The sequence below is a fragment of the Microcebus murinus genome, chromosome 18 (genome assembly GCF_040939455.1).
Source record: "Microcebus murinus isolate Inina chromosome 18, M.murinus_Inina_mat1.0, whole genome shotgun sequence".
NCBI classification, from domain to species: Eukaryota; Metazoa; Chordata; class Mammalia; order Primates; family Cheirogaleidae; genus Microcebus; species Microcebus murinus.
The window spans coordinates 41,724,696-41,732,393 of record NC_134121.1 but is presented as its reverse complement, the minus strand read 5'-3'; positions in this window follow the sequence as shown (position 1 = coordinate 41,732,393).

Below are 7,698 nucleotides of genomic sequence, written 5' to 3'. Positions count from 1 at the left end.
GACTGGGTAGTAGGCCTTCTGACTCTGGCCAACTTTCATTATGCATGATGTCTGCAAGGTTAGACCAGAGTGAGGGCTTCCCAAAATAAATTGTATAAAAAGTGAGAAAGGAGAAAGGGCAGCTGAAGGAAGAGAGATGGCTGCTTCACCCTTCTGCTGCCCACCACCCTGACCCTGTCTGCCCCTGTCCTCATGCACAGGCCTGGATGTGGGCAGAGGGCTAGATGAGGTGACCTCCAGACGTCCCTCTGGTTCTGATTTGATAGCTCCTGCCTGAAGTCCAGGCACTGTGCCACCCTTCTGGGCAGCAGTAGTTGGCAGGGGGCTGCAAACTGGGGGATTCCAGGCTTCTGAAACAAGGGATCAGAGTTGGTGGGGGAGAATAAGAGGGTGGTAAGGGGGCTTTGGCAAAAGAAAGCTTAAGCCAGTATCACTAGGAAGCTGGGCCTCATCTTCCCTTCTCTTGTCCACCTATCTTCCTCTTTCTGCACATCCATTCAGGCAAGAAATCTGTGCCAGGGCCTGGGGTAGGCTCGGAGGCTATTGGGGAGGCAAAAGCATGCCGGCTTTGGAGCCAAGCTCATCTGGTTTCAAATCCCAGCTCTGACATTTACCAACTATGTGACCTTGGGCAGGTGACTCAGTCTCCCTGAGCCCCAGTTCCCTTGTCTAGAGATATTTATATCTACCTTTCAGGGTTACTGCAAAACTTAATTGAAGTAAGAAAAATGTACAGTGTCTGGCAGATGGTAGATAATAAATGATAAATTAAAAAATGTCTTTGCTTATTTTGGTAGTCTGATAATGGCTCCCAAAGATATGTCCATGTCCTAATCCCTGGGACCTGTGAATGTTACCATATCTGGAAATAGGGTCTCTGCAGATGTGATTACATTAAGAATCTTGAGATGGGGAGATTATTCTGGATTATCCAGGTGGGTGCTACATAACACCACAAGTGTCCTTATAAGAGAAGAAAAGGGCTGGGCATGGTGGCTCACACCTGTAATCCCAATACTTTGGGAGGGCAAAGCGGGAGGATTGCTTGAGGTCAGGATTTCAAGACCAGCCTGAGCAAGAGTGAGATTCTGTCTCTACAAAAAAAATAGAAAAAGTAGCTGGGCGTGGTGGCATGTGCCTGTAGTCCCAGCTACTTGGGAGGCTGAGGCAGGAAGATTGCTTGAGCCCAGGAGGTTGAGGTTGCTGTGAACTATGATGATGCCACTGCACTCTTCCCTGGGCAACAGAGCAAGACCTTATCTCAAAAGAGAGAGAGAGAGAGAGAGAAGGGGCGAGGGAGGCAAAGGGAGAGTATATACACACAGAAGAATAAAAGGTGATGTGAAGATGGAGGCAGAAATTGGAATGATGGGGTCACAAGCAAAGGAATGTAGCTGCCACTAGAAGCTGAAAGAGGCAAGGAACAGATCCTGCTCTAGAGCCTCCAGAGAGAGTGTGGCCCTGCCAACACTTTGATTTTGGCCCAGTAAAATTGATGTTGAACCTCTGGACTCTGGAAATGTGAGGGAATAAATATCTGTTGTTTTAAGACACAAGGTTGTGGTAATTTGTTACAGCAGCCCTGGGAAACTAATGCACTTATATTGGTGATTCAGTCTTGAACAAAACCCAGGAGTGCATGGCCTAGTAGGAAAAGAGAGAAGTAAACAGACAGTGCATAGGGGCACCCAGAAGGGAGCCACCTTGCCAGAACTGGGGAGTTGAGGGGTAGGGCAGGTAAGGCTCTTGGAGCTGGAGGGGACTTAGCCAGATGAGGGGCTAGAGCAGGAAGGGCATTACCAGCTGAGGAAACAACATGGGAAAAGACATGGAGTGGGAGAGACATTGCCTTCAGGAAACTGCCCACATTTGGGGATGGCAGGTATGTGGGGAATGGGGGGTGGCATGATGGAACTGCTGAGGTGGGCAGTGGAGGCAAGAGAGCTGAGGACCTTGGCTTTCCCCCAAGAATGGAAGCAACCCCTCTGCCCTGCACTGGCACTGTGCCCCAGATCAGAGAACTCCAGACTGTCAATACTGGAAAAAAGCTGTAGGAACCAATGAATTAATTAATCTTGCCATTTTACACATAGAGAAACTGAGGCCCACAGAAAGCGAGCCAATCCAGGAAATAAGCTAGAACCAGATGGCTGCACTTTGGCCTCTCTCTTGAGCCTGGGTGTGCCATGTCTGAGAGTCTCAGCCATGCTGCCTGGAAGGCCCTCTGCAATGCACTTCTAAAAAGCACCAACCTTGTGGTCTCTAAACAAAGAGGGTGTTATTTGCATATTATTTGCATGCTGCTAATTAGATAAGAGACAGATTCATTCAGGCCCTCCCCTTCATGTCTCCCTGTCCTATCTCACTACATAGAGTTGTTCTTCCTCATATATCTTTTGACCTCAGCAACTTCTCCTAGAATTGCAGCTCAGGCCTTACCCCTCAAGTTCTCTTACCTAGGCCCAGTTCAACACCTACCATATTAGGCATTTGGTCCTGCCTGGAAAAATTGCCTGGTGGGTCTTTAGTGTATCTACTCTGGGTGGAGGATCTTGGAGTAGTTTACTGTGGAAAGGGAGGCAATGGGCTGTCCAGCTTGTTTTTTTCTGGGAATGGGGAGAAGTGAGTTCTATCTCCTGGTAGCCCAGGGGCCATCTAAATGGGGCTGTGGGGGTGGGGGAGGAGGGCATTCCTTGGGGATCTGGTGGGCAGGTGCCAGCTGCCTGCCCCAGGCCTGCCCCAAGCCTCTTGGCTGGCAGCCATACCAGCCCCTGGAGGAGCTGGCCCCTTCTTTAAGGGAGGGGGAATCCTGGGGAAGGTCTGGGAGCATCCCTTGGCCTAGCAGCCTAATATGGGTAAGGTTGAGGTTACCATGTGAGTTACTGTGGATCCTCCACTGGGGACAGTACATCCAGATTCTCCAGGCTGTCATGAACCCAAAAATTGTGAGGAGTATAGCGGAGTATAGCACTCCGCTATACTAAGCATGGTGTCTCCTTGAGGGCAGGTACTCAAAAAACGTTTTCTGATAATGAGGGTCCATCTAACTCTTGGAGACAGGTAAGGAGAGGGAGGCACAGATTCTGCCTCTTTCACCTCCCATTAGCCCCTTCTTCCCTTTGAAACCAAGGCTGTGCTTACCACCTCTCCCAGATGAGATGTCTGAGCCTGTCATCTGGTGGTCAACAGAGAAGGCACCACACTGTGGCCAAGACAGGTGCACAGGATGACCTCAAGTGCCCCTGCCCACATCCTGGCAGAGGAGCTGGGGGGCTCCGTCTCCATAACTGACTCCAGGTAGCTGCCAGGAGCTGGGGAATTAGGATCTATAGAAAAACCTGGGGCAGTTTAGGTAGGTTAGCAACTGGCAGAGGCCAGCTTGCTCTTGGGTTAGGATAGTGGCCTGGATAGGGAAAGAAACACTGCCCTCCATGTGTTGATAATTCCTCTCCATGCATGGGTGGTGTGTGAGTTACATGTACATGTGCTACAGGCCCCTCAGCAAGCATCCCAGCCCGCACGCACAGCTGTGTACACACATCCCACTGTGCACAAATGTGTGAGTGTCTTCATGGAATTCTACCTTCTCTCTTCTCTGCGGAACAGGCCTTCTCTTCTTGATTCCTGGAAAATGGGAGTGAGGGAGTAAGCCTCAGTTTCACTACTCCCAGCTCTGCACCCTCCATTTGGCCATTTGCCCATGACAGCAAGAAGTAGATCCTTTCTTGGTCCTGAGCAGGGGGTCCCAGCTCCTTACTGGTCCAGATGACCCACCTTGCACCAATTCCTCTGCCCTGGTAGCTCCCCATTCCCTCCCTATTCCCCTACTGTGTCCCATGCCACTACCTCCTCTAGTGTTCAAATCAAAGGGAGAGGTGGGAGGAACTTGGGGTGATGCTGTGGGTGTGGGAGGAGGAAGGGTGTATCAGATACTGTTCGATTTTGCCTGGGTCCCATCGGAGCACTGCTGCTCATTTAAAATTCCGATTTAAAGCCGAGCGGCTCTTTAAATTTCCACATTAGCATGCCGCCCTGATGCCAGGCCAAGATGTTGGGATGGATTTGGCAGGAACGCCTCCAACAGCGGCAAGCAGCAGCATTTGCCAGCAATAAAACAACGCATGAATAAAAGAAGGCCGCTTGGCAGCAGCAGCAGCCCAGGTAGTTGGGTAAGCCCAGGAGGGGCTCTCATATGTGGGGGCTGAGAGGCAGGAAGGCCCATACAGGGGCATGTGTGAGTGTAGGCCTCTGCGGCTCTCTTGGCCCTCACTCCCAAAAGATGCCTGCAGTGGAATCCGGGGTGAGGGCCCAGGCAAGACTGGGGTTTCTCCCTTGTGCCTGTCTCACCCCCTTCCCCCAGGGTTATCTTCTTAGAGGGGACAGATGTTGCCTTTGATAGGGACACAAGGACTTGGCCTGCAGCCTGAGTTGTCCTGCTTCATTAGGGGCTCAGAGAACAGGTGGGGTCAAAGAGAGAAACACTACTCAGAATGGCTCCCAGATCCATGACCCCAGATGCCTGGGTGCTTTGGGGACTGTAAGGATAAGGGGACTGAGTGAGAGGCTGCTGTGAGGACTGGGTATTGGCACTGAGCTGGGTCAGAGAGGTGCTCTGAGCTGGGAGGTCTATAATTGTCTGTGTGCTTGTTCAAGGTTAGTAATGGGGAGTGGCCACAGAGAGCAAGGAGCTACCAGGCCTGGCCTAACTTTAACTCTTCACAGACTTGGGAATATTGTTTGAGGTCAGATGGCAAGGGCAGCAAAACAGTCAGACAGAGCCCTGGGCTGGAGACTGGATACCTCCTAGAGGTCATTTTGTCCACCTCCTGCTTCCCAGGGTCTAGACAGTACAGCCCCAAAGGATTTGCTGTTCCTGGATCCTGTGTTCCTCCGCTCCAGTTACCTGGCTGAGGCTCATAACCCAGCTCCCCAGACATTTCAAGGAGCAAGCAGCCTGCCCTGCTTTTGGGAAAGTGTCTATCCCTCCTACTTAGTTTAACCATCTCCTTCCCTGAGGCCCAGGGGAAGAGGACAGAGGGGTGGTAACAGATGGTCTCTGCAGTCTTAGCTAAGGTAGAAAAGAGAGATTTTCTTCAGAGCACCCTTCTCTGATGGAACTCCCCTCCCTCCCTTCCAGCTCACATGAGTGATCTCAGGCCCCCATGTGGGAAAAAATTTGGGACTCTGAATTCTCTTAATCTCTGGAGAAGCTAGAGAGCAGACAGGCAGGGCCAGACTCTGGCATGGCAGAGGCCCCGTGTCTTGGAACTAGGGCTGGTCCTGTCCTGATAGCTCTTTCCAGGGAGAACGAGGCAGCTTGACCTCCCAGGTACCCTGTTCCCTGGTCCACACATTGGGGTGGGTCAGCTCAGAATGAGGGAGTGGCTAAAACGCTGAGTTTAGGCCAGAGAGATGTCCCTTTGTCATTTACTCATTCATTCAACAAATATTTACCAAACAGCTGCTGTATGTTAGGCACTGTTGTTGGCACTGGGAGCACGTTGGCAAACACAGATAGATATGGTCACTGCCCTCGTGGAACTTCCCATCCAATGAAACTAGGATCATTATTCGAATGACTACACAAATAAGTATGAGATAACTCTGCTGAGTGCTCTGAAAGAAAGATATATAATGAAAGTGTATAATTGGGGAACCTGACTGAGTCTAAGGTGTCAAGGATGAGCTTGCAAAGGAGACAGAGAAAGAGCAGTCAAAGCTGTAGGAGAATTGGCAGTGACATCACAGAATAAAAGGAGAAAGTGGTCAACTGTTCAGGGATGCTGGGAGCTGATAGACACCTATATGCCCTGACTCCTCACATGCTACTTGTGAGTACAGGTATGGAAAGGCTCTGGCATTATGCCTGGCTCACAGGTGGTGCTCTGTATTGTTAGCTTCTTCTCCTCCCTCCCCACGCTGAGCCTCACTTCAGGGACCCCAGATTTCTGGAACAAAGGAGCTGCCCAGGTTTAGCCTCCTGTCAACTCAGGCCCCCAAGAACCGGCCATCCAGTCGCCAGTGAAAGGCCCCAGGCCTCTCCCTGCTTCTCCAGATTAGTCCCATCGCATAGAGTCCTACCATTCCCTAACCTACTTCCTCCTCTGCACTGGTCTTCCATGAAGAGGAGCTGGGGACTGGGTCTTGGAGAAAGATGCCATTCTGGCCTTGCTTCTGGAGCTGAGCGTGAGAAGAGGAGAGAGTTGGAATCCCCAACACCTCCCAGCGCTGCCTGGGGTGCATCTAAGTGTCTTAGGCGGGGAGAGGGAGTAGTGGGGAGATGGGGAGGGGCGCTGCCCACCCACGACGGCGTACAGCCCAGAGCCTTTTCCACTGCAGACACCCCATCTGTCTCCCACAGAAGGCTTGGGTTGGAAGAGGTGTGGAGAAGGCGGGTATGGCGGAAGAAATTGTACAGTCTGTGAGCTAGCACGATGGCAGTGAAGGTGCTGATCGAGGGAAACAGTGGAGGGTCATGGTGAGGTGTCAGCAGGGCTGCTGAGGACTACAGGTCAGAGGTTGGGACTGGAGGTGAGAAGGATGATAGGGACAAGCCACATGACTCTCCCTGGAAGGCTTCAAGTTTGATTTTAATTTATAGCTTCCTGCCCCACCAACCAGAGGGCAAAGAGTGATACCCCTTCTGCTAACAAACTAATGGAAGACCAGCAGATAGGAGAGCTGTGGGAAGGGGCATTCCTAAGTCCAGGGCTGAGCTGGATTCATGATGCCTCCCTCTCCCCAGCAATCAGATATTTTTTAGGTCTTAAAATAATATTTTAGCTTTCGGAGTATTTTCTTTCACATATTACCTCAACTGATCCTACTACAGTCCAGCGAGTTATTATTATTATTCTTCGCCTACAGATGAGGCAACATGACCTTTAAAGATTAAGTAGATAATAATTTGGGGGTCACAGGAGAGTAAGGAGAGGGGAACCCAAACCCAGGCCTGACTTTTGTATACAGGCCATGTAGAACAGGCCTTCCTTGTTCAGTTTTGGGTGATATTGTTCAGCTCCCACTGGCAGATCAGGTGTGGGGTTTTCTAGCAGAGAGCTTAAAAGAACTCCTTCCTAGTGACTGAAAAACTTTGGGAGATACTCAGACCTTGGTGGCCACACATCACACAGCTCCCTCTCCTGGATACCAACATCCAGACACCAGGAAATATAAGATTTGATGGCTTCTCACATACAGAAATACAAGAGATACCTAGACTGGAAGTGGCCCGGAAGCAGGAGCAGGGAAGGGTGTGGGAGTGGAAAATGCTAGCCTGGGAAGCAGCTCTTGGGGTCCACTCCAGGTCCTAGAGCTGACCCTTCAGAATATCTGTGGACACCCCCTTCCCACATTCCAAGTTTTAAATACTTTTTTCCTCACTCTACCTATACATAAGAGAATGATTCCACAGCTTTCCTTGATCCCCTATCTACTCCAGTCTTTTCTCCCACTCTTCCCTGTTCAGAAGTTCCTCCTCAGGTGTAACCTTCTTTCTTCAGGCTGTAGCTTAATCCTTCTAAGAGCCCTCTCAGGCAGGTGCCAAGAGAACCCAAGACAGAACTTCAGTTATTAAATATAAATAGACAAGAGAGGGGAACCGAATATAGACACAGATATTATATCTCTCCGTCCCTGCAAGTTATTAGGAAGAAGGCACTAGTGGTTGCTAAGCAACAGGTCTCCATAGAGGACAAG